This window comes from Delphinapterus leucas, chromosome 21, assembly GCF_059928025.1.
Source record: "Delphinapterus leucas isolate spDelLeu-1000000601 "Yukka" chromosome 21, BTC_Dleu_Yukka2, whole genome shotgun sequence".
NCBI classification, from domain to species: Eukaryota; Metazoa; Chordata; class Mammalia; order Artiodactyla; family Monodontidae; genus Delphinapterus; species Delphinapterus leucas.
Window position 1 is genome coordinate 12,378,682 of NC_143149.1, and position 25,716 is coordinate 12,404,397.

Consider the following 25,716-nt stretch of genomic DNA (forward strand, 5'->3'; position numbering starts at 1 on the left):
CTAATTTTAACATTAAAATTCATTTACTCAGCTATATTTTCTAGAACACTTACCATGTTACATAGCATTATACTACATACCAAGGGTGATAACTACAAAAAATAAGATACATTCTGCCCTTCAAAAGCCTCTTGATTTGGTTTGCAAGGTAGGACTAAACCTTAAGTAATCCAGTGACCAATTGTTTACCAAAATTAGCACTGCAAACCAATGGTTTCTGGATTTTATTTTTATTTTATTTTCTTAACGACAGAATTCTTTCTTCAACTAACACTTACCTGGAGCCTTATATGTAAAACAAACAAGCAAGGGAATGTTTCGGTTGAAGCTGAAATAAGCACTCACCACTCCCACCCAGGGGCATTTTGCTGCCACTGTTAAGGGAGCTCAGAGAGGGAAAAGATTAGGGTGTCTGGAGCAGCTAGGGTCAAGCCTAGACCTGAGATTGGATGTGAATGGTGTATATACCCCAGGGTGGGAAGGTGAGGGTAGTTAGAGGGCCTTCCAGCCTGGGAGAGATGCTTGAGGAAAAGGAGCCTGCGGTCTGAATGGTCATGGGAGCACGTGCACGGGCAGGGGTGTAGTGAGGACCAAGGGGGACACGCCTGGAACAGCCAGTGCGAAAGGGTAAAGGGTCTCTAGGAAGAGAGTTCTTCCTCTCCCAACATTACATTAGATTTCCTCATGCCTTTTGTTTAAATTTTACTCCAAACAAAGAGACGTTATCTATTTTTCTTTAGATAGCCAGATCACCCCTAGAAAATACCTAAGGAAGGGGAGTTACATTTGTGGACCACTGGGGTCATGGGTGGAGAGTCTACAGTGCCAGGTGATACCATGTCTGTGAGCCATTTGAAGACTTCAGAACTCTGAACAGACATCTTAGGACTGTTCGAAATGGAAGTTGCAAAGAAAGAGTGCAGAGACCAAAAAGAAAGAAGCACTAGAGACGCATTTATATTTATAGAATCTAATGACACAAGTGATGGTGTGAGTACTGAGAGTACTCCTAATTATAAATAGGGAGGCTGTTAAAAGGCTCAAATGTACTGAGTCTATTTCTTCCAAGGCAAAGAGAGCTATTTGTTCACCTCTCGGAGAGGCAGCTGCTCCCCCAGGTGAATAGGTTGTCATTAAGTGTAGTTAAATGACAGCTTACTAAATGGATCCTACTACCTAAAGCAGTTCTGCTTTGCAACGACCCTGTGTGTCAGCAAGGTGAGCTGTCCCACACTGATTAAATGATGCTCTATCTGGTTCTATAAAAGAACCTCAGAGTTCAAGAGATGGAACTTTAGAAAGTAATCATGAAAAATAACTTTGTTGTTTTTGACAGCAAAATTGTTAATTGCAAAGAATATTTGCAATTCTTTGACTATGAAATTCAATCTTTTTGTGATTTAGTTCTACAAATTCAACAGATGTGGGACAAACATTTATTGAGAGCCAACTGTGTACCAGGTACTATATGGTGATGAAGAGAAACAGTCAGTGAACAGAACTGTGGAAGTTCTTGCCCTCATGGAGCTTATATTCTCATGTAGTAATTCCAAACTGCTTCCACATTCTCACTGACAAGGTGAAATAACTACTAAAAAAGTGTAAGCAATTCATTTGGCTGAAGTATCAGTGGATTTTCAAGTACATAAAATTGGGGGAAGGTAAAGCTATTAAGAAAGAAGTGTATATAAAAGTGAATTCTAGCTCATCATGTTCATACACATGTCCACTATTTAATAGCATAACAGAGCTTTTTCTCTGCCTTAATATTTCAGGAGAGTTCTTTCAGAATTATTAACAGATCGTTTTAACTATCTCATTTCATTTGGAGACTAAATAGAATTTGACAGCCGATAGCCAAAGTCAAGTTAAATGGACAAAGTATATAAATATCAATGATGTAAAGGTGTGTAATCCATAGACTAAGAAGGTCTTGGGTAGCTTTCAGATTAAAAAAAAAATGTATCTGTAAACACTTTAGCCATGTCTTTTATGTTTAGCTATTAGAGTAAAGATGTATCTGAAACCACTAAACATTAAGTGACACAAAGAAATATTGCAGGGTAATAATGCTGTGGTCCAGTGGCTAAAATATTCTTACTTTTTCTGATTTCTTGTGGATTGTAAGGGAGCAGAAGCTGAGAAGCAAATGAGAAGAAAGAGTTTAGGGAGTGTTTTGTGAGGATTGCCTACCTGAAAATCAAACAAAGTAAACATGTTAAAAATAATCAGCACACATGTTCCTCTCTTATTTATAAGAAATAAATGCGGGCTTCCCTGGTGGCGCAGTGGTTGAGAGTCCGCCTGCCGATGCAGGGGACACGGGTTCGTGCCCTGGTCTGGGAAGATCCCACATGCTGCGGAGCGACTGCGCCCGTGAGCCATGGCCGCCGAGCCTGCGCGTCCGGAGCCTGTGCTCCGCAGCGGGAGAGGCCACAACAGTGTGAGGCCCGCGTACCGCAAAAAAAAAGGAAGTAAATGCTGCTTAGAGAGGGCTTTTTAAAATTATAATATTTTCCTTAAATAGAAAAGCACCAATATTAAAAAAAAGAGAAAAGATTAATTACCCAGCATTTTGTTTCGAGTTTTACTTTCAAACCCAAGAATTCTTGCTTGTTTCCAAACTTGGTGCTAAGGAATTTTTCTGTTCCAAATTCAAAAATACAGAACGTGATTTGTCAGTTATTTTCACATTTCTTAAATTTAAAATTTAAAGACAATTTAGCGAATAACGGTGCAAAGAAACTGTATACTGTTCTTACAGTATATAAGAAACAGGGATGACTCTGACAATCTAAAAGGGACAATAAGAAATGTCCACCACAGCTAAATACAAAATAGAAAGTAATACTTACAGAGAAGTACAGCAAAAGTGATACAGGAGTCCAGAAGAGGGAGAGACGGCTTCCAGGAGGGAGAATGGACAAAGGAATATCACTGGCTGGATGGACTTTACACCTACAAAGCTGGGGAAGGTCATTCCATCCAGTCCTGGAAAAGCTTCAGTAAAGCTTAAACCAGGTAGGGAATGGGTTTAGGGAGATTGGAAATAGGAAGAGTCAACAGTTCAATTTTTCTGGATTGTTGAATGTGCCACACAGAATTCTTAGAAATGAGGCCAAAAAGATGGAAAAGGGACACATTCCAGGTCTTTGATGCCAGACCAAGTAGACTGAATTTTATTTGCTAGGAAATCAACAACCATTTGGGGTTTCTAAGCGGAAGCATGATTAATCGGGAAGCACTTTTAAACAGAAGAATTGTAAAGTCAAATGCCTGTAAAGACCAAGTAGTTAACTAGCAAAGCGGAGAGGATGTGGCAGAGAGGGTGTCTTTTCTAGGGGGCTGTGGCTGTCCAGTGCTTTAGGAATGCAACCTCTCACTGTTTACTGCTGTCTTGTGCATATGTGCTTTGTTGTCCCAAATCATGTTTTGATACCATGTGTGCCCATTGACATAGATTTGTAATTATTGTTTTATATAGTTTTTTTTTTTTTTTTCGGTACACGGGCCTCTCACTGTTGTGGCCTCTCCCGTTGCAGAGCACAGGCTCCAGACGCGCAGGCTCAGCGGCCGTGGCTCACGGGCCCAGCCGCTCCGCAGCATGTGGGATCTTCCCGGACCGGGGCTCGAACCCGTGTCCCCTGCATCGGCAGGCGGACTGTCAACCACTAGCGCCACCAGGGAAGCCCTCAGGCCTTGTTTTTCTTGACTTTTGTGGTTGCTGATCTTTGTTTAGTGATTTTTCTGAAACGATTTTGTGAAGCCTATATTCTTTGTCATATGAAGCCATTGATGTCTTTGTTAGTGTGGTGTTCAGTTAGCAATTTTGAAAGAGATTTCCTTAAACTTCTCAAACCAAAAAATAAAAAAGAAAGAAAGGAAAAGAAAAGAAAAGAAAAGAAAAAAGGAGGCGGAGGGGGAAGAGAGAGAAAGAAAAAAGCAAAAATTAAATAGCTAGTAGGCTGTGTGTGTTTGGAGCATGCCTTCAACACTCACCATGCCGTTTACAGCTCTGCCCTAGTTTTCACTTCCTGCTTGCACAGAGCCTGAAAGTCAGTTTGAACTGCAACATTAGGACCTTCTCTGATCTTTTCTGCGGGTATACCATGCATATGAACTTTTAGATTCCCAGGAACATGTAGGAGCTTTCAAAATCTTTATTTCCCAAAGTATCTCACTCTTACCAGGCTTTTTGGTGCGTCTGTTGTTTGTCACAAACAGTATCCTTTGCCCCAAGTGGCAGCAGATAATTCATTTGCCTTTAAACCTTTTTGACAAATTCCTCTTGGGTACTCACCTCTTCACTCAGGGAGAGTTCAGAATTAGATGAAGTAAACATAAGACCTTTGCATCTGTCCTTCAGGGAGTCACCAGGCAGGTCAAACATAACCATAATTATTTGAAAACAACGTCTGCTCTGACCCTTCCAGCACCATGAACCCACACCAGGGAAGTGGGTTGTGTCTTCAAAACCACCATTGAGCTGGGTAAGGGGGCATGGGGCTAGGGAAGTCAAAATGCCACAAATCCCTCTTACTGACATTTAGCCACTTTTTTCTTGATTATGTGTTCACCTGGTTGCTGTAAAGCTTTAGAGCAGATAAAGTTGATTCTAACAGTTTTTATTAGCTGTTTTGTGGAGGAACTGGCCCACGGAATTCCCTCCTCCACTGTTTTCACTGTTGTCACTCATGTACTTTAAAAATATTATATATATAAAACAAAACGTGTGCGAGCTAAGTGCCAATACCTTTGGTATAGAGCAAATTGGAGAGGAGAAAGGTTGAATGAGAAGAAGGGAAAAGGAAACTGGGGGGATATTGACCAACCCAACCTCAGACACCAAACACAGCACAGTCTTCTAGAAAGTTATGCAGTCCATGTGTCTGTTCTATTAGAGGAACAGGGTTTGGTTGCCTGTAATAGAAACTTGGCTAATACTGGCTCACACAGATAGGAATTTATTTGAATCACATAACGAGCAACCTGGGATGGATAGGCAAGGGCTAGGGAAGTAGCCCAATGATGCTGTCAAGAACACAGGCCCTCTTGGGGGCTGTCATTAGAACATTGGCTTGCACGTCCTCTGTTCTTGCCTTTTGATCTCAAGATGGCTGCTGCAGCTCCAGCTATCTCCTGTGCATTCAAGGCAGAGAATTGGCACGAGCCCTTTTCCTGGTGTTTTTGTTTGTTTGTTTGTTTGGTTGGTTTTAAGTTGGGACAGGAAGCTGTCCTCAGAAGACATCTTATGTTTAATTAGTCATGAATAGGTCACATGCATATTCCTTTCAGTCACTGGCCAAATTACCATGACAAGGTATGATTCTTTCCTTAGGGCTGAGGAAGGGCCTGTGCTTCAAGAGATCAAAGAATCAGGGTTCTGTAAGCCAGGAAGAAAGAGGGAGGGTAGCTGTCAGGCAATGGACAGTGGTGGCCACGGGCAGAAACTAGGAGGGGTGGCAGATAATGGCGGGAGGTGGCTGCTTGGAAGGTAAAAATTGGAGCAAGCGCTCATCTTTATTGGGGGAGCAAGGGGGTGAGAAATGAAGATCAGGAAAACAAAGTGTCCAAGTTGTTATTTAATGGGGGTAAAACCCGAAAGGGTCGACTCAGCTGAAGAAAGCCGAAGCCCGTGGCATTTCCAGAGCTGGAACAGGGGCCCGGAGCCCACGTCAGGGCCCAGATGGAGCAAATGGAATTCTGCTGAGTGCCGTGTTTCTGGCTCTAGTTTTCGCCTGGTGGGAGTTTACATTACATTTAGAGCTGGCAAGCAGTTTCTGGCAGGTGTGGCAATCTCCGGGCCCTTAGACAACCAGTCAACTCTGGGTATAAACACAGTGTGCCGGGGCTAGCAGATTCCAGCATTGAACTGGAGATTGGGGAAGGGTTTTTCAGGGCCAACTTGGGAAACTGGCAAGAGTCCCAAATTCAGGAGGAGCCAGACTTACTGGGCACTTAGCAGGACAAGAGCTTGGGAGCAAAGCTTAGGGGTGAAGCCCTGTTATTTGAGGGAGTGGAGGCAGGCTGGGATTAGGGAGCTAGGAACCCTTTGATTAAAGCTGGGACTTTAGGGAGAGACTGGTAGCCAGCGCTACCTGATGTAAGACCCCTGGGCGGAGCTGGCTCGGGTTCAATGCAAGGTCTCACATCTCAGGGTGCGATTGGTGGTGGGAATTGAAGATTTGGCTGAGGCTACTACAGACAGGGATCAAGTGGTCCCACTTTGGGAGGGAGAAGAAAAGATGTAGCTTCATAGAGGATAGATACAAGAAATAAAAGGAGATAGCACTTATGGGACTTGGCAAGAGGAAGACACGTTGGCGTTTGAGCCTTGGTGGCTGGCTTTATCAAAAATATGGAATGTCAAAGCAGCAATTATTTTTGATGCTAAAACCCCTTGAGGTAGGGACATGAGAAATTGATTATGTGAGACTGGGCTTGGGAGAGAGAGGACCTCTGAAATAAAGGCTGGAGTCACCCACATCAAGATGGTGATAGAATTGAGACAGGATAGGGAAAGGGCGTGGGGAAGGCGTTCAGCTTCTATGACATGAAGAGAAACCATCTCCTCAAATCGTTGTCTCTGTTTCCTGTTTCTTTGATTTCCCCATGAATTCTTTTTCCAGATCTCTCATATTTCTGGTTGATTCTTCTTTCTTAATTTTTTCAGTTATACCCAATTTTCCCAGATATCTACATTTTCTTATGCCTAAAAGGCTTATTTAAATTCTTCAAGGATTAAAAAAAAAAAATCAGAGGATACCAACTTTCCCATCCCTTAGACAAGGATTTGTGTTTATTCTTTATGATTTCCCTTAATAGTAATTGCTATTTATGGATAACTCCCAAGATTCTTTAATGATAGTTCTTTCAAAAATGGCCAAAGAAGAACGTGTTGCTGCTTCCTCCTTCATTTTGTAATCATGCAGCAAATGGGAGGAAGGGAGATGCAGTCTTATCACACCCATATCAAAATACTTCTACAGCTTCAACCTTCTGACGGCACCCTGTAGCTTGGAAGAAGTGTTCCTTTAAGCCATGAAGGATTCTTTTTTCTGTACTAAGTTAGAGGTGGGCTTTTCAAGATTTATATTAATAAGGAAAAAGGAAAATAATTAAAATCAATATCATAAAATAGGTGGTTTCATAAGCTGGTGTAAGAGTGCTTAAGTACAAGTAATACATAGGAGAAAGGTGTATGTTCTCAACAGTCAGAACGGCTAAATCTTTATTTGAACCTGTGATTTTGGGGGTAGAGGTGTCCACTAGTTTTTCAAACACATGTGGCAAATGTAAAGAAGTTTCCAGAACTGAAGTCAAAGCTAAAGGTAAGGTAACCAAGTGTTGATGAGGTCAGGACACTTTTGAGAGCAAAAGTCAGTGTTGGGAATAATTATGCGCTGGAACTGTTCACCCGGTGAACAGTTCAAAAAATAGGACTTAAGATCACCCGAGTTCTAGACCTCAATAGTTTGTTCACAGGTCACATAATTTAAGGTACAATGAAATGAAAGTCAGGCATTTCCTCCTGTTCTGGCCTCTAAGTTGAAGTGCTGTTTCGTTATGTAAAATACAGGTGGTTCAAGGGCCTGGAAATGCCGAAATGAGATTTTCTTAGTCGTTAGCCTTTTCCTGTTGCTTTTCTAGTCAAGGTGACGGTGTTTGGAGACCATGCTGAGTGGATTCAGGGCCCAACCCTGTAGGTACTTAAGGACTTCAGTGTGGGCTTTTAATCTCCTGCCCAAGTGTTATCTTACTTGCCCAGACAAGCCTTCCCCATTCTAGGAGAGTGTGGGAAAATTAACACTGCCAGAGCGACCGGGGGAAGGAAAGAAATGTCTGAAGCTAGTAATGCATTGCATTAGTATTTATTTTAATGCGGTCTGGAAACGTACGGCTTGAAATCTCTGTGTTGCTTAAGGAGAGACCAGCACCCTTCCATGGAGGTAAAAAAAGAAAAAGAGGATTGAAAAATATACAGAGCATAGCAATCTTTACTGCTGGAGCTAGCTCTCAGGAAACCTGAAGTGCTGAATGTAATAAAATGTTGACAGGAGTTTCACTTAACATGCGGGAACTCTGGACCAGAACGACATCTTTGGCACCAAAGGAAATCAGGAGAATAAAGGCAGTCGTCAGGATTTGAAGTAAAGCCACAGATTATTACCATCTGTACATTTTCCAGACCCCGTGCAAAACCAGAAAGCCAGGACCCAGACCGGAGAGTAAGTATATTGAACTCTGGGGTGTGTTGTTGCAGGGAAGCAACTCAGAAATTGGTCTGAATTTTAAGTACAATGCTTCATAAAACCTGACAATTTTTTTTTTTTGGTCTGGTGACCGTGTCCTAGTAATTCATTTGTGGAAAATCTGGAACATCAGGAGGAGTTATTTGTGTGTTTCTTGTGGGAGCTACCATTGTTATAAACCTTCATTATACCAGGCCTTGTACTTTCATGGTTTCTCTGTAAATGTAGCCTTATTTGTAAATTGCTCTCCAATCTCAGATTGTTCTTATATAGTGTGTTTTCGTGTTCTTTCCAGAAACTTGTGGAAAGATCTTCATGGGACACATTTCAGTGTTTGGATAAATGATTGGTTCATCACTGTCACATATCACTTAGCTAGTATTTTTCTGTTTATTATCCAAAAGAAGGTACTTTCAGATGAGCCTGCATTAAACATCTTTAGATTAATTTTCTGCCTCATGTTGACGGACATTATAATTTGAGCCAACAGCTACCTTCCCTACGGTTGAGACCTGTATAGAGGCTAAGCACAAAACACAAAACTTTTGGATTGTGTGTGCTTTCATCAGGGCTGATGTTTCTTCAGAAATCTTGGACCTCAACTTGTAAAGGCTAGCCCTTGAAAAGCTAGATTCACTGAGGGGGGGCTGGGGACGGGGGGGAAGAGGGGAGATGAGCTTATCCGTTTTCTATAAAAAGAGAATGTATATTTTAAAATAACAAGTAGTGAATAAGAGAGGCCAGTGTATCTAAAATGTTTACATAAGAGAGTTAAATCCTATGGCAATGGGACCATTAGGTAAACTATTTGACATCTCATTGAGAAATAGAAACTTTCTTATAAATGGGTTGGCTATAAAGCTCTGAGAATAAAATTGAATGGGATGGTTTTAACTTGGAAATAGCAATTAATGACAGATTGCAGAAGTCAGCCAATTAATTGTCACTCAGTGCTTTTCTATCCAACACATATGAAAGATTGTTTATAAACAGGGAATATTTTTTTTAATGTGCATACGAATTTCGTATAATACTTGGCAGCTCTTGGCTAGTTTGGCAGCATTAAAATCTTAGCTCTCAGACTAGTCTTCTGGATATGAAATGTTCCATGGATAGATTTGTTCTTTCCTTGCAAGCCTGTAAATCTTAATGTTTAGCAAGACATTCTTCTCTGCGATGTTTTTCTTCGGTCAACTTAAATTCTCAGCATAATTTAATATGAAGTGTTTGGCCAAATTAAAATGAGGGAAGGGTCCCACACCTGTTGAACCCTAGGTTAGCAACTACGTTGAATCACACACATTGTGCTTAATTCTGAAAACTACTCTTCCCAATGTTCATTTTGCAATTAAGGTGTGTATATGAGTCTCTCTTACTGCAGGCTGTGCTTTCTTGTTAGGACAGCCCAATCCATTTCTTTAATTAATGATGCAGATTCTTAGTTCATAGACCAGTCTCAGGGGAGTAATTTAACATATGTGAAAGGGCTCATGAGGCTTTCTGGACTCTTGGGTCCTATTTGATAGATTATTGCTTCAATATATTAAATGGACCCCAGTGTTCTAAAAACAGTCATATAATTTCCACATGTTCATTTTTTCTTGCTGGAAGGTGTAACTTACAGCAAGAGTAGCTTAGAAATCCAAGCTTATTCTTGAAGAAAAACTAATAGGCATGTTTAGCAAACTTTTAAAAATATCTGTGTGGGAAAATCTTCAGTGAAGTTTATGAATATGTTTCTAACATATTTTTAAATGTCTGTGTAAGCATCTTAAAGCTTAAGAGAAGAAGTGCTAAATTGGCATAGTTGATTTCTCCTCTTGCAAAATACTTGTGAGCAGCAAGGTCATATTCAGCAGAAGGTATAGTTGGAATGACGGGTTGAGGAATGTTAGTGATTTGTCTGGAGGTGTGCGAGTGTGTGTGAGCCCTTCACCTCCATCTTGGCTTCTTTTTTTTTTTTTTAATATTTATTTATTTGGCTGCGTCAGGAATTAGTTGCGGCATGCGGGTTCTTCCATGTGGCGCGCGGGCTTAGTTGCCCGGTGGCTTGTGGGATCTTAGCTCCCTGACCAGGCGTCGAACCTGCATTCCCTGCATTGGAAGGTGGATTCTTAACCACTGGACCACCAGGGAAGTCCCCATCCTGCCTTCTTTTTGAAGCGACATTTGGCATTTTAGCTGCTTAGTGATGCCAACTCGACAGGAGTCTTGAGTTCATCACGCAAATTCTGGGACCGCTCGGGTCCCAGCTGCTCCAACGTGGGTCAGGAGCAGGGCAAGCCTCGCCGAAGCTGGCAGCTGCCTTGGCAGGTCTGTTCTGAGTCAGCTTCCCGTCTAGAGTTTCACTCCTGGCCTGGCTGGGGGCTCCCTGATTGGTTTGCGTGGAGTCTTGCTGCAGGGATGTACCTCTCACGGAAACGTCCTAGGTGTGCACCCTGGGACCCAAGCAGGCCAGCCCTAGGAGATCTGTCTCCAACCAAACCAAAGGGCCACCCAGGGATCTGCCTACCTGGAAGCCACCGCGACTCTCAGCCACTTGTCCCCGGCTTGCCATAAGATAATGGGGGTGTTTTGCTCTTAGGGAAAAAGGGGAGGAAGGTGTCACGTTGCTACTTTAAAAATAGTTTTTTTTTTTTGCAGTGGTGTCTGTTGAAAAGTTATCGCATATGTATTCCATGTCGGTAGCTCTATTCTCTTTGAAACTTATCCTATGGGATTTAAGCCGTCGACTACCAACTCTTCATCGAGAATTTGCTATGGAAAGTCCTGAAGGTTTGGTCCGTGCCATCTAAATGAGGAGAGAAGGCACAGGAACAGCAGCGAATAATGTGAGTGTATAATCATAGCCAGGTTGTGTGGTGCCGGCCCGCGTGCTGCAGGGGTTCAGAGGACAGAGATGCACCCAGCCTTCCTCGTCCGTCTCAGCGGTAATCCTGCCTCCTGTAAGGTTACCCCAGCCCCGCTAACTCCCACTGCAGCCTAGACCCTTTGCTTCCCGTGTACTAACATGTCAGGATCCCACCTCTGTGATTTTGAAGTCCTGCCCTGACTCAGCTTCTCCTCGAGCTCTGTTCTTCTACCTCTGCGCCACGCTACTTAAAAGACTGTGGTGCTTTCGTTCGTTTTTTTTGTCTTTGTGAAATTATTCTCGCCCGAATCACCAGTAACCTTGGGATAGATGGACTTTTATCCAGCCCTGTTCCACCAGCTCTCAGCCACGGCGGTTTTTGTTGGTCTCCTTTTCTGTTTTGCTCGTCCTTGGTTTCTGGAAAGTTGCTTTGTTTCTGTTTGGCATCCATTCTGCATCTGTTTTATTGGCAGTACTGCTCCGCCCACACTTAGGTGAGAATTTCCCAAGTTTCAGGCCCGCCGGTCTCCTTGTTTTCGCCGTCAGATATGCCCACTCACCTCCTTGAACTGTCACCGTAGAGGACTCGCTCATCCACTTCTCCAACGTGTATTAGGTGCCTCAGCACCAGGCGTCCATCTAGGCATTGAGGGTGGCACAGTGACACGACAGGTGGGTGCCCGCCTCCTGGAGCCTGTGGTCCAGGGAGGAGGAGAGACAGGTACCTAGCTCACATCAGTACAGTCGGGAAGCCGCCCCGTGGGGAGGCAAACTGGTCCTATGAGAACCCCTGGGGGCACCTGACCCGGAGTCCTGACCTCTCTCTTGAACTGCAGGCTCTCCTGGGTGACCTGTCGCCACCTCAAACACACCGTGTCTAAGAGGAAATGATCTTTTCCTCCAAGTTATGTGCCCCCCATACTGTTCTGTTTCTGGCAACGGAACCAGCTTGTCCCCCACCTACTTAGGCTGGAAACCTGGGTGTCACGCAGATTTCTGATTGCCCTTCAATTCCTCACCCAGTCACTCACCCGCTTGTGTCAGCAGCTCCTCCGTAATCGCTCTCAATTCTGCTCCCTACTTGCTATTCCCATTGCCACTGCCAGCGGCCCAATCCTCACGACTGCCTTCCCGCCCTCTTTAATATTTATAAATAGGCTATTTACTGATTCAGAGGAGGTTTACCAAAATTACCCAAGTAGCTCATGTTCATGATGGAAACATTTTAGAAAATGCAGATAAACACAGAGAACGAAGGAAAGAAAGAAGGAAGAGAAAAGTCACGTTTCACCACTCAGATAACATTCCTGTTAAAGCTCTGACATTTAACCTCCTAAACTTTTCTCCACGGTATCCACATATGAAAATATTCTCATATGTCAAAGTGTGAAAAATATCTTACAAACTGTGATTCTATTCTCTGTAGTGTTTTGGAGCCTACTTTTTTTTTTTTTGGTATTTAGTCTATATATGTTCGTTCTCCGACGTCTGTAAATATAATTATTTGTAATAATTTTTCATGGCTGAAATAATTTGTACTTTAATCCGTACACCATTTCAATCATTGGTACACCACTGCTAAGTCACCTTCTTGAAGCATTTTTCATTCTTGCTATTCTTCCGTGCAGAAAACCATCAGTGGCTTCCTATTGCCTGCACACACGCACACAACACACACACACATCTTCCTCTTTATATAGGGCGGTTTTTCTGACTTTCTTCGTCTTCAGTATTCCTTCCCTCATCAGGAATAAGCTTAAACCACATTTTGGTGGTTATCATACAAGAACCCCCTATATGGTACATCTTGCAGGACGGAGGGACCTCCAGAATGATGGAGGGACAGTCATTGGCATGTCCCCAGCACCTCGCTCAGCACCGTGCTTCTCCCCCTGTCCATTCTCTCTTTTCCTTCACTGCTGTCCAGTGTCCTGGGGCAACCAATGTGACCAAGGCCCCTCTGAGCCCCGGCTCCTGCACAGTGAGAGTGGGGGACAGCTGTGTCAACACACAGATGCAATAGGGCAGGACCATAGTGCCATGGCGGCAAAGGGCTCTGATGGGGTGACCTCGGAGCTAGTCTTGAAGTGCGCCAGGAACTTACCAAGTTAAGCTGGTGATCAAAGAGGATGGGGGAGAGAAGTCTGCAAAATGGGGTGCCATGGGCAGTCCTTGGAAGGAAGGTGGCGAGCCAGAGTGCGGGTGTGGGTAAGGCCATGGTGAAAAAGAGATGGCAGGTCCAGACGGGGAAGGGCCTCTGCAGGGAGCTCTCAATCCACCCAGACAGTCTTCATCAGGCCAGTTAAATGGTGAAGCACAGAGAAGCAGCCTGGCCCTTGCTCCCCAGGAAGTCATGATAGAAACCAAGATCGAGTTCTGTGTTTTTATGATTTTGATATTATAAGTCAAATCTGGAAACCCAAATGTTACTGGGCAATTCAGCTTATTTTATTGAACTGACTGGATTTGTTTTTTTCTAGGCTAGCAAGAGACTAGAAAGCCTTTATGATGTCTAAGACTTCATTTTCTTCATCTCAATATTTCTTTTATTAGGATTAGTTCATGTCAGTTTTATTCACTCATATAAAGGCAGTTTAGTGTGTGTGTGTGTGTGTGTGTGTGTGTTTACATATTTGTCAACACATTAAAGCTAGGCAAAACTATATACCTCTCTGGGGAAGAAGCGAAAACCCTTTTTGCTGTTCAAAGGTAATACATAATCCTACAATTAGATATCTGTGTTTTTAAAATCACATCCCTTTTTGCTGATGTCTGTACGCATTTTGTATTTAGTTCACTGTGAATTTTTAACTCAAAGAAAATAACTCACTCCAGCTTTTGAATAAGGAGACAAGGAATTATTCAAGCTTCACAAATAGAATCACAGTGTTTTAAATTGTGAGGGATTTTCCATTTAGTCCAACCTCTTCATTTTACAGAAAAGGAAATTGAGGCCGTCATAGGTGAAGCAATTTGCCCAATGTGATACAGCATCTCAGCCGATCAGAATCCATGATTTCTGGCTTCCAAGTCCTATGACCTTTCCATTGCCCAATGCCTCCATCCTACTTTAAAAAAAAAAAAAAAAAGGAAAGAAAGAAAAAAAAAAGAAATGGAGAATTGAGCTGACACATTGCTTTAATTCTCCTGCTTCTTTACAGAGTGTGAAAAATCCTGATGTACTTTAAAAGAAACATTTAAAAATGTATCCGGACTTGTAAAGAAGATCAGGAATATTTGTGATATGCTAATTAGAACGTATCTCATTATGCAGGAAACAGGAAACTTGGCAGAGGGGGATGCTTTTCAGAGTAACTTAAGAAAACTTCAAAGGTAGGACAAAAGAGTGTTCTTTTTATTTATTTGATAATGTGTGGCTGCCATCACATTTCTGATAGGGTCTGACACCTTTATAATAAGCCCCATAGAAACTGGGGGGATCTGTCAGACACATGGAAGGAAAAGTAAACAATTTCATTTCCATCTGAGTTTCCTCAGATGTAAGTGAGGGCCTTTCCCATAGGGCTCACCTGCCAGGCTTCTTCCTGTAGAAACTTGTCTGTGCTCCCATTAGTCATTTGCCGAGGGATTATATTTTGGCAGCCATGCTAATCACTCCAAGGTGACCCACTAGTTGGTGAAACAGATCCTTCTCCGTTGTTACGGACCACGAATCCAATGATGCGAGTCGTTATTTGGGGGAAAAACGATCAAAGTGTATTTTCTCCCCAGGCCGCTAATTTCCCCAGATCTCTCGTAACTAGAAGCACTGTTTCTTCCGAAGAAGTTCTAAGTGCCATGAGGAGAAACACCAGAGCTTGGTCGGATTTCAAGTTCAGGGGTAGACCTGAGCTCCAGGATGAGAGAAGAAGCTGCCCCCCAACCCTGGGGAGTCCAGAGAACCCCCCAATGAGAGCGGGCCATCCTGTCACCTTGGCAGGGCCTCACCCTGCTGCTCTGGGGCAAACAGTGCCCCTCCTGCCCACTGTCTGCCGTTGCACCCGACTAGACCATTTCTGGTGTGTTTGATGCAAAGGTGAAGTTGCCCTGGCTGTGAAGTTCGTAGGTACCCAAGAAGGTGAGGGGGAAGGAGGGTACTCAGCTACTCTTGGCCTGTGACAGCCTCCAGGTAGAAAAGGTCCTGGGGAAAGATAAGGACACCTCAGGATACCAGTCCTGACTTTAGAATGTCTTCCAGGCAGGGTTTAGTAGAACACGTGTGAATTTTACAATTAGAACAAACTGGTTTGGGATCCCAGTTTTTCTCGCTGCCTGTGTGACCATGAACAAGTTACTCACTCTCTCTCTGCACCTCAGTTTCTTCATCTGTGAAGTGAGTCGTGGTAGGGTTTTTTTTGAGGCTTTGATGCGATGACATAGGTGAAGTGCCTAGCAGATTGTAGGGCTCCTTGTGGGCCCTCAAAAATAGGGACAATTATCAGTTCCTGTATTCATGATGATATAAACACCAATACGTCAAAAAACAGTTTAAACCAAGACCCCAAAGAGAGCCAAAATATAAACTGGCAGCTCGAGGAATTATCACAAAGTGGAGACGTACTCAGGGAACGACCAACCAGGTGAAAACGAGAATGTTAGCAGTATCCCAGAGGCCTCTTCATCCCTCCCCATCTGCCTGACTCCCCCTTCCCTTCTCGCCAAGTAGCCACTTCCCCAAGCTTCTAACACTCGACATTTAGGGAGAGTCTCCTAGATTCCGGGCACTAAACCACGGTGGACAAGGTAGACAGTGTTCTTGTCCTCAGGGAGCTTCCGTTCTAGAGGCAGGAGCCAGACAGCAAAAAGATACGTGAATAAATTAATCTGATGTTTTCTGATGCTGCAAAGTGTTGTGAAGAAAATAAGGCAGGTTAAGGGGCTGGAGAATGGCCACCAGAGGATCCTTCCGAAAGGGGGGGTCAGGGAAGGCCCTTCCTGAGAAGTGAGGTTTGGGAAGACCTGGGGAGGGGCAGCCCCCGCAGAGGGAGAAGCCTGGGGTCTGGAGGATGTCTGAAGAGCGGGAAGAAAGCCAGCGAGAAATCGGTCCTTGAAGAGGCAGAGTCCACATCTTGAGGGCCTCATAGACTGTGGGAGGAAATTGGGTTTTGTTCTAACTGAGGTGGGTCGTAAGGCCATCTGTCGTCAGTGCCGTGAAAGGAAGCGTGGATTGCTTCCACGCCATCCCCCCAGCACCGTCTTGCTGAACGCTGCGTAACGCGTTCTCCTTTTGTAAAGCATGTTCACATGTAGGGTCTCTTTTTTTTTTTTCTTTTTTTTTGTATTTTATTTTATTTATTTTTTTTATACAGCAGGTTCTTATTAGTCATCCATTTTATACACATCAGTGTATACATGTCAATCCCAATCTCCCAATTCATCCCACCACCCCCACCCGCCCCCCGCCGCTTTCCCCCCTTGGTGTCCATACGTTTCTTCTCTACATCTGTGTCTCAATTTCTGCCCTGCAAACCGGTTCATCTGTACCTTTTTGATCCTCATGACCACCGTGTAACGTCCACCAAAAGGTCTGATCATGTCCTGTGATCGAAACTGTGAGGCCTTAAGCCTTGTTGCAGAACTCCTTACCACACAAGGAGCACAGCCATCCTCCTATTTGCATTGGTAATGTTGTAATGGCTCAGAATCTTCCTGCCTAAGAATCCAGTTAACTCCTGCAGGGGCCAGGTGCTCTTGTGTCTCCCAAAAGGTTATCTGTGGAGCATCAGTCACAGACAGTGCTCATGAAAGAAGGGGTCCCTGTCGAGTAAATGTGGACATGGGGCACAGTGCCCCCTCCCCCTGGAGAGTCCCAACGTAAAATGTTGTAAAGGCTCTGAGAAGTTCTGCAGTAATGAAATACTTTAACCCAGCCATTTCCCACCCCTGGCCACAGAACCGCTTTTTATACGCAGCATCCATTGACATCTGGGTCAGTTCTCGGAACGCCTTTTGGAAAATACCAGCCCGAAGAGTTGCTATTTAGTGTTTACTAAATGGTCTCTTGAAAGAGTTCAATTATTTCGTGAACCTAAAACTCCTCTCTTATGTGAAAGGATTAGAAACCACATTCGTAAAGCACTTCCATATGCTTAGCATGAAGAACCTGGACAAATGGAGATCCAAAGTGTTGAAAATCATAAATCCACTCCTGTTTTGAACACTCCTGTTAATTCCTTTGTCCTTTGAACTCACAGCATTTCCATTACTATGGTGCCATGATGCGCTTGTATTTCTGGATACTAGGATGTCAAAGCCGGAACCAGTCTTATCTGGTTTAAGAGATGAATGTTCTGAACCACGCATGGCTTTGATTTTGGGTTATTATCTACGAGGATGTATGTGTACATAGAAGAGAGTCCATTTATAGATCCCTTGCAATCTTCTGTACCTGTTGCCACACAGATTCCTCTTCTTTTAATTTTTTTCTTGCTCTTACCTAGGGATTTACACAACTATATCTGAAGTTGCAGGAAATGTTTTTGATAGATGTTCACAGAAACCTTCCTGAATTCTGGCAGAGTTTGTGGGAAAGTGCCTGATTCACTTCTAGCTTCAACTTTATAATTCCTCACAGATTTTCATGTCTCCTAACACTTGTGTTTCTCCCCGTTTCCTAGCTCGGGCTCCACCTGTGTTGTCTTCATTTTCTTAACTCTGTGGTCCACACTTTTTAAAAATGTTACTTTATTTTAATACTCTGCCTGGAGTTCAGCACTTCTTAAATTAGGTTCTCAAAACAAAAAATTTTGAAATATGAAGAAACACAGAGGTAAATGGGGCTTTTTACTGCAGGACTTCTCAGTGCCTTTAATATTCTAATACACATTGTTAATCTCCAGAAGGGAGATAGAACAGTATTTTCCTTATTTATTTAACTACTGAACCTCTACCCAACCCCTTTAATAGCATCTTGTAAGAATGTTATTCTGAAAATCCCTCTTTGCATCAAATCCAAACCTCTCGACCTATATTTTCCTTAACCATTTCTCCAGCATTATGTCCCATTACCCCTTCAATTATCTGCCCCAGTAAAACCAATTGTTTTATAATCCTCCTGAAAAACGTTGCATTTCCCTGGGTTTAATCTCTTCTCATGATATTCCCTCTGTCTTCCCCGTGGATCCAATGATCTTTCCTAGCAAATGTGGAATGCTTTATTTTCTTTCTTCTGCACCTATATCAAAGATCACAGTTCTTCAAATACCAGCTCCTCTGGGAAGACTTTACTGACCAAACAGTCCACTAAGAATCTCTCTTGGAGCTCTTTTGATCTGTACCTCACCTTTAGCCAGTACAGACTTACCACGGAGATATAGCGAGTTCGGTTCCAAATATTGCGATAAAGCGAGTCACAGGAATTTTTTGGTTTCCCAGTGCATGTGAAAGTAATGTTTACACTATACTGTAGTCTATTAAGTGTGCAATAGCATTGTGTCTAAAAAACAATGTCCATACCTTCATTGAAAAATACTTTATTGTTAAAAAATGCTAACCGTCGTCTGAGCCTCCAGCGAGTCGTAATCATTTTGCAATAGTAGCATCAAAGATCACTGATCACAAATATTAATAATGAAAGAGTTTGAAATATTGCGAGAATGACCAAAATGTGACACAGAGATGAGGTGAGCAAATCCTGTTGGAAAAATGGCACTGATAGACTTGCTTGACACAGGGTTGCCACAAACGTTCAATTTGTAAAACACGCAGTATCTGTGAAGGGCAAGGAAACGAGGCCTGCCTGTATTATGAGTGTGTACTGACTTGTGGTTTATCACATATATGCTGTCTCTGCTCTTTGGGGCTAAAACCTGTGTGTGTGTGTGTGTGTGTGTGTGTGTAAGCTCTCTCGCTGAGCTTTGCACACAGTGGAAAGTGCACACATATCCAAAAGGATAGTTTGTATTTTGTTTAAAAGATTGGTTGTTCATCTCTCTTCCTGGATACTAGGAGCAGGATGGGGCAGGATTGTTGGGTTACCTACCTCTTGGTCAATGAGGTGGGCAGAGGCTTTAGAAAAGGAAAGAACAATGGCTGTAGAAATGACAACAAGCAAACATACTAAGCACACAGAAGGGTGAATACAAAGCACTGTTATTCTCCCTAAATGAGCTTATAGTCTGTTGGGGAGATATACACAATTTAACAAAAAGGCCATGCTCGTTGTACCCCAAATCATGATAGGAATATAGAATTGAGGATGGTTAATGTAGGGTGGCATGGGGGGCTCTAGGAAGGCAGATCCAAGGCACGTAGGGGATGCGAAGAACAAGAGTCACCGAAGAAGAAACAGTGATTTAGGCTAAGAAGAAAGACGAATTACAAACTCGGAGCAGAGAGAAGGGAAAGGAAATTCCAAGCAGAGGGAAACAATCGTGTAACTGATGCCTAGAAACAAGAAACCTTGGCGCGTAGGCTGCATGGGGAGACATTGTGGAGACCAAGGTGGGTTTGGGGGAGTCCCGTTGTGAAGGCTTTGAACCACGTGGGCACGGAACGGCCACTGGAACAAAGTTTAAACTGGGGAGTGATGCGATCACTTTAGGAAAAATGGAGGTGGAAGCTGGCTGCGGATGAGAAAAATGAGGTTGCCACGGGTCCAGTTTTCTTTGTTATTCCCAGCAGACCTGGGTGTGGAGTGGAGAAAACTTGCAGCCTAGTTGTGGGGAGAGAACGATGTGCGTGCAGGAGACCATTTCAGCTCCCCACCCACCTTCCAGGGGCCACACGGCTCTCTGATAACAAGAGCTCAGCCCCTTCAAGAAGATGAGCTGGCCCTGAACTTGAACACCTGATTGCTGATTCCCCTCGCGTTCTCTCTCTCCAGTGTCTCTAACTGGCAGCCTCCAAGATATCATATTACACCAAGCGAGGAAAGAATGTTCTCCATGGTGAACCTGCTCTGACACTCTTAATGTCCTGTTCCCCCTGGTGTTCTGAGTGGGACGGTTCAGACTTCAGAGCTTCCAGGCGTGGTTTAAGAACCATCTGTTTTAAGCAGGCATGTTGTATGATTTATGGCGAGAAAGATGATGTCGGCGGAGGGAGCTGGTATATATGATACCCTCCTAATTAGACCCGAGTTATTGTCTAAGTGCAGGGGCCCAGACAATGATGTGTTTGTATTTTTTAAAAAGATTTATTTATTTATTTGTTTATTTATTTTGGCTGCACCGGGTCTTAGTTGCGGCATGCGTGTGGGATCTAGTTCCCCGACCAGGGATCGAACCCCGGGCCCCCTGCATTGGGAGCGCAGAGTCTTACCCACTGGACCAGCATTGTTGCTTTTCATTTAACTGCTCTTTCGCTTCAAGTTTCAAAGCCCCTTGCTAGTGTTTCTAAAACGGCAACAATTTGTGTTTTGGGAACTCTCAGGCTTTTGCTTTTTTTACATAAAAACTACTGGGTCGTCCTTACAGTATTTATTTTATGCCTATAGCACCTCCCTTCAAGATAAAAATAGGTAACAGTTTCATAACACTTACTAATGCTTTATATGCCAGACATATATCAATACAAACTCATCTAATTCTCCTAGTAAAGCCCTGAAGTAGACCCTGGTGTTCTTATCCCTAGAGCATAGATGAGGGAATCGAAAGAGAGAGAGGTCACGGTGATAGGAATGGAACAGCTGAGATGTGAACCCAGGCACCCAAGGTCTGTGGTCTGTGCACGTAGACACTCCATCATATTACCTTTCCACAGATAATTTTCACATTACTACAGTGTAGAAAGATGCTGCTAGCGCCATCTTTTTCTAAAAGAAATATATATGTGTGTTTTAACTAATATTCCAGATAGGAATGATGCATTTCCCACTAAGTTTATTTCTTTCCTTCCCAAAAATCCTTGTGGAAAATACAAATTACATCAAAGGTTGCCAGGTGGACTTGGTCTGTAGGATGTGGTACAGTAAGTGGAGTGACTTGGAAACTGGGAGAAGTGAGTTTCAGTTTCGGCATTGACTCAGATGAGCTCTGGGACCTTGTACATGTTACTTGACTTTTTTGGCACTGTTTCTTACGAGGACAAGGATTTCAGCTTTAAGTTTCCAGGAAGCCATCACACAGGACAGTACGAGAAAGGGTTTTGGCTGCAGGATCAAACTCTTGAGAGAGATTCAGGACCAGGGCTGGTTCCTCTCCGGATGACCCGACCTCACAGAACTTTGCTGGAAGTTGTGGAGTCACGAAGAGCAGGGACAGGCCGATCTCCCAAAGAAATGTTACCGTTAGGTTAGATTCACCTTTGTATTATTTTTTCCGGTGTGCTATTTGTCATTTTCGTAGAATGATGGTTTTTTTCCAGATTATAAGCTACTACCACTTGAACTTTGTCACTGTTTCCTGTTAGCACAAGCATAAGCATCGCTAACAGAGGAACAAGGGTAAAGGAGCTTACCTTTCTTCCCCCTGTTGTTAGTTTTGTCTGTGAATCAGATTGAACCTGAGCCCAACATCTTGACGACACTTCAGGCGTGACTAGTGGCCTTCGTGCTCAATGGTGATAACGTTAGAGCAGCTGCGAGTTTTGAATCAGATTGTTTTTCTCATTCTGAATTTAATATCTGATTTGTAAGATTTCTCTTTGGTTTCTCATAGTGTTTTTTTAACAGATCTTTACTGGAGTATGATTGCTTCACAATACTGTGTTAGTTTCTGTTGTACAACAAAGCGAATCAGCCATATGCACACACATGTCCCCATATCTCCTCCCTCTTGCGTCTCCCTCCCACCCTCCCTATCCCACCCCTCTGGGTCATCGCAAAGCACCGAGCTGATCTCCCTGTGCTATGCGGCTGCTTCCCACTAGCTAGCTATTTTACATTCAGTAGTGTATATATGTCGATGCTACTCTTGCTTCGCCCCAGCTTCCCCCTCCCCGCCCGTGTCCTCAAGTACATTCTATATGTCTACGTCTTTATTCCTGCCCTGTATCCTAGGTTCCTCAGTACCTTTTCTTCTTTTTTTTTAGATTCCATATATATGTGTTAGCGTACGGTATTTGTTTTTCTCTTTTTGTATTGTTGAATGAAACATTTTCCTGTTCAAAAGGGGGTTGAGAATCTAACAGATTATTCACACCAAGAAAGACATTATTTCATTGTATGGCATTTTGCACCTTCTTTGGGATCCCCTTCTTATTGTTCTTTCTAAGTTTTACATTTAACTTTTCTTTAATATTATTGTACTTGAGAAATTTAGGAATAGAGCAAAACTTAGGCACATGTAGACATTTAATCACCTGGGTCTTCTGGTTGTCAGTAGTAGAAATCTTTGAAGTTTGTTTTCTTATCACTCGTATATTTGGACTGCTGATTTGGTTGTAAATTAGACTTTATTGCAGTCTTGATCGACTGAGGCTCTGCACTCACTTTAAAGGGTATAAAATATTAGCTCATGGATAGTTAGGGGCAGGTAATATAAGTCTACATAAAGTATATGAAATGATCAGTGTATTTTATTTTGTAAGTCATGATGTCTAGAGTTGAAGCAATTCGTCCTCAAGTTTGCTATCTGTGGTACAAACTAGAGGAGAGAACGAAAAGCTATCTTTTGCTTCTAGTTCTTTTTTTCCATGAGCAGGGGCTATTTTATGTGTCAAGGATTCAGTGGCTAAACTTTCTATCACTGTGTTTCAGTTCTACAGCAGCCTGTAAACAACTTTATCAATTTTAGAGTAAATCAAGGTAGGAATGTGTTCACTCCGTACATATTCCAAGGGTCAGTACCTCAAGTGTTCAGAAAACAGTTTTTCTCTAAGCCTCCCATTTTAATTTCCAGATAGCACTTTTTTAGGAAATTCCACCAAAATTCTGATTGATTTTGAAAACTCCCAGATTGCCTTTAAAACTTACAGAGACTGTTTACCGAGGCTTTAAAGAGTGATTTCAAAAATATGACATAGGAAGTGAGGGTGAAAGAATAGAACATATTAAGCCCAAGAGCCCAAGGAGCAAAGGGCAGCATGGTGAAGGGTGGACATGCCTCTTCCTGGGCTGGGGGACTGAGGGCAGTGGCACCAAGTGAGCTTTCAGAGAAGAAGTCTAATTCCTTCTTGATCAGATCATCATTGAAAGCATAGAAAAAGGTCATAGTCTCTCAGAACAGTGGCCCATCCAACCATGATCCTGCATTACAGTGGGACTGGCCATTACTTGTCCTTTGTCATCCCAAGAACAGATTTCCCTATAGGAACTTGGGGTATGTTTCCCATCCAGGCTCTTGTCCCATATACTTAATGCTTGGCCTGTGCCATTACTTTTAGTCCATTGATGTTCACTGAGCCCCTTTGCTGGTCCAGATTCTGTGCTGAGCTCAGGAGATACAGAGGGAAATAGCTTCTCCTCTGGATATCTCACAGCCCCACAGAGGGTAATAGATAGGGATTTATCTATTACCCTCTGTGGGGTAAATGAGCAATTTGTTACAAAGAGCCACGTGTCACTAGAGCACCCACGGAGAGGTAGGGATGCAGAAGGAGGCATCAGAGGTCCTTCAGCTTTTCATTCGTGTCGTTTGAAATTTGTAGGATAGGGAGTGAAATTGATATGCCTCTCAAACACTGGAGTATATCCGATGTCTGGGATTTGGGTACTTGCTCGGCAAGTCTGTATTTACCCTAAATGCGTCTCTTTAGCATTATCTCCGTGACTGCAGCCTCTCAGTGGCATCTGGGGTGAAATGTTAAGAAAACATTTGGGGGATTCCCTGGTGGCGCAGTGGTTGGGAGTCCGCCTGCCAATGCAGGGGACGCGGGTTCGTGCCCCTGTCCGGGAAGATCCCACATGCCGCGGAGCGGCTGGTCCCGTGAGCCATGGCCGCTGAGCCTGCGCGTCCGGAGCCTGTGCTCCGCAACGGGAGAGGCCACGAAGGTGAGAGGCCCGCGTACAGCAAAAAAAAAAAAAAAAGAAAACATTTGGACATCAGGCCAATAAATCACAGAGACTATTTTGCTAGTCAAGTGTAGTGACATTTTTAGGGAAGACGCTAGAATCCCAGATGGCCATGGACAGTCACTTCTTTAAGTCCTTCCTATACCTACGGGTTGGTTAACAAAAGACAGATCTGAACCTTACTACGGTGTCCTGGTGTGCTGGTGAGGTGGCAGAACCTTCTCCAAAGATGAATGTCCTCCCTGAGGTGAAGGTGGCCCAGGTGTCCATGAAAAGCTTAGGGAAATAGGAACTGATAATTAAACTAGGGGGAGGCTTGTCACAGCAGTGCTGTGGTCCTGATGGCTGAGAAGGACTCACATGCTCAGTTTCTCTCCTGGATGCAGCAATGCTAGCCTTTTCCTCCAATTCAAGACCTTATGGAATGTAGCAAAACCTCAAAAGAGCGGAAATAAGGTGCCTGGCTTAACTGAGTTTTCTGGTTTATTAAGAGTAAACCCTTTTGTTAAGAGTAAACCCATTTATTAAAAGTAAGCCATTTTCCCCCCTTCTCTGCTCTTGTCCATGAAAATGTCTTTAATACAATGCAGGGACTACCCTTGAATCTTTTGGGGTTTGTTTGGGGTTTGAGGGATTTCCCCAGGTTCATCTGACGTTGGTATTATTCCTCATGGTAACATGAAATTCAGATGATTTTCTATAACTTTAAACAAATAAGCACTGATGATGTATTTATTTGCTATGTGAAGGCTCTGGTTAGTGAAATTAAAGTTTACCAGTACAGTGTGATGCAGGCTGTTTTCAATATCGGTGACAAATACAAGAAAGCAAGCGCTTCTGATGTCTTACAACAGTTTTGCCACCGAAAAGAAAGAAAATAAACAATAAACAAGACAGAATCCACTACTTAAAAATACTGTCAAAGTTATTAAAAGTGGCTAGAAACTGACTATCAGTGAAAGCTATTCCTAATCCATGTGTGTTACCCATGGTGCATATAGATTGATGGGTAGAAACAGATGGTCCTAAGGTAGGTATTTCTAAGCTCTTTCTTACTGTAGCCATAGGAATCCCATGAAAGGTTAAAAACTATAATGTATCACCTTTTCAACTTGCTAAGTTATATTTTCATCGCTGGAGGTAATTTGTATTACTGTATCTATATACCACCTGATTCCACAGTTTGAAAATAGGAAATGTTTTCATTCCTTAGATTAAATCAGTAGAGGTGAAATTCGGCATGAATAAGTCTGAATACTTAGAACAGTAATTTATCATGCTGTTAATTTGCTAACTCAGAATCAATCTTTATTAATTTTGGCTTTACTAATTTTAAATTTTGTGATTAGTTGGATAAAAGTTGGACTAGGGTTATTTTTCGGATTTGTGAACGGCTTATTAGATTATATAATTGTATAAATAGAAACAGTCAGTGACTATTTAAAGCTACTTAAGAGACCATTCTTTGGACGTTTTCCTGCACTTGAAAAACATTGATAAGCTATTTAAAAATCATTCCTCTCCGCCGTCTAAAGGAATCCTGGAGATGGTTTGCTTTTCCTTGCTTCTTTTTTTGTGATGTATTAATTCCAGGCGTTATTATGTCAGGACCAAGGAATGGGTTTCTAATTAACAGAGGACAGCTTTAAACAGACAATCCATAATGTGACACGGGAATCTTTACCAACATTTGTTTATGAGTTGATTTGGGGCAGCTCAGA

The 25,716-nt window shown here is 42.9% G+C and overlaps 1 protein-coding gene across 6 annotated transcripts in view; it reads left to right on the forward strand.

The window, feature by feature from the left end:
• STOX2 (storkhead box 2) overlaps positions 1-25,716 on the forward strand; it is a 224,795-nt gene that overhangs the window by 45,448 nt on the left and 153,631 nt on the right. Inside the window, exons 1-2 of one of the 6 annotated variants that reach the window (XM_089903643.1) lie at positions 1-8,228; positions 10,896-14,436. The exon at positions 1-8,228 is cut by the window's left edge and continues 44,308 nt beyond it. The exons of 2 other annotated variants lie outside the window; for them this stretch is intronic. The gene's annotated coding sequence lies outside the window, so the exon portion shown is untranslated. 3 more of the 6 variants (XM_089903644.1, XM_089903645.1, XM_089903642.1) reach the window with 3 other exon arrangements.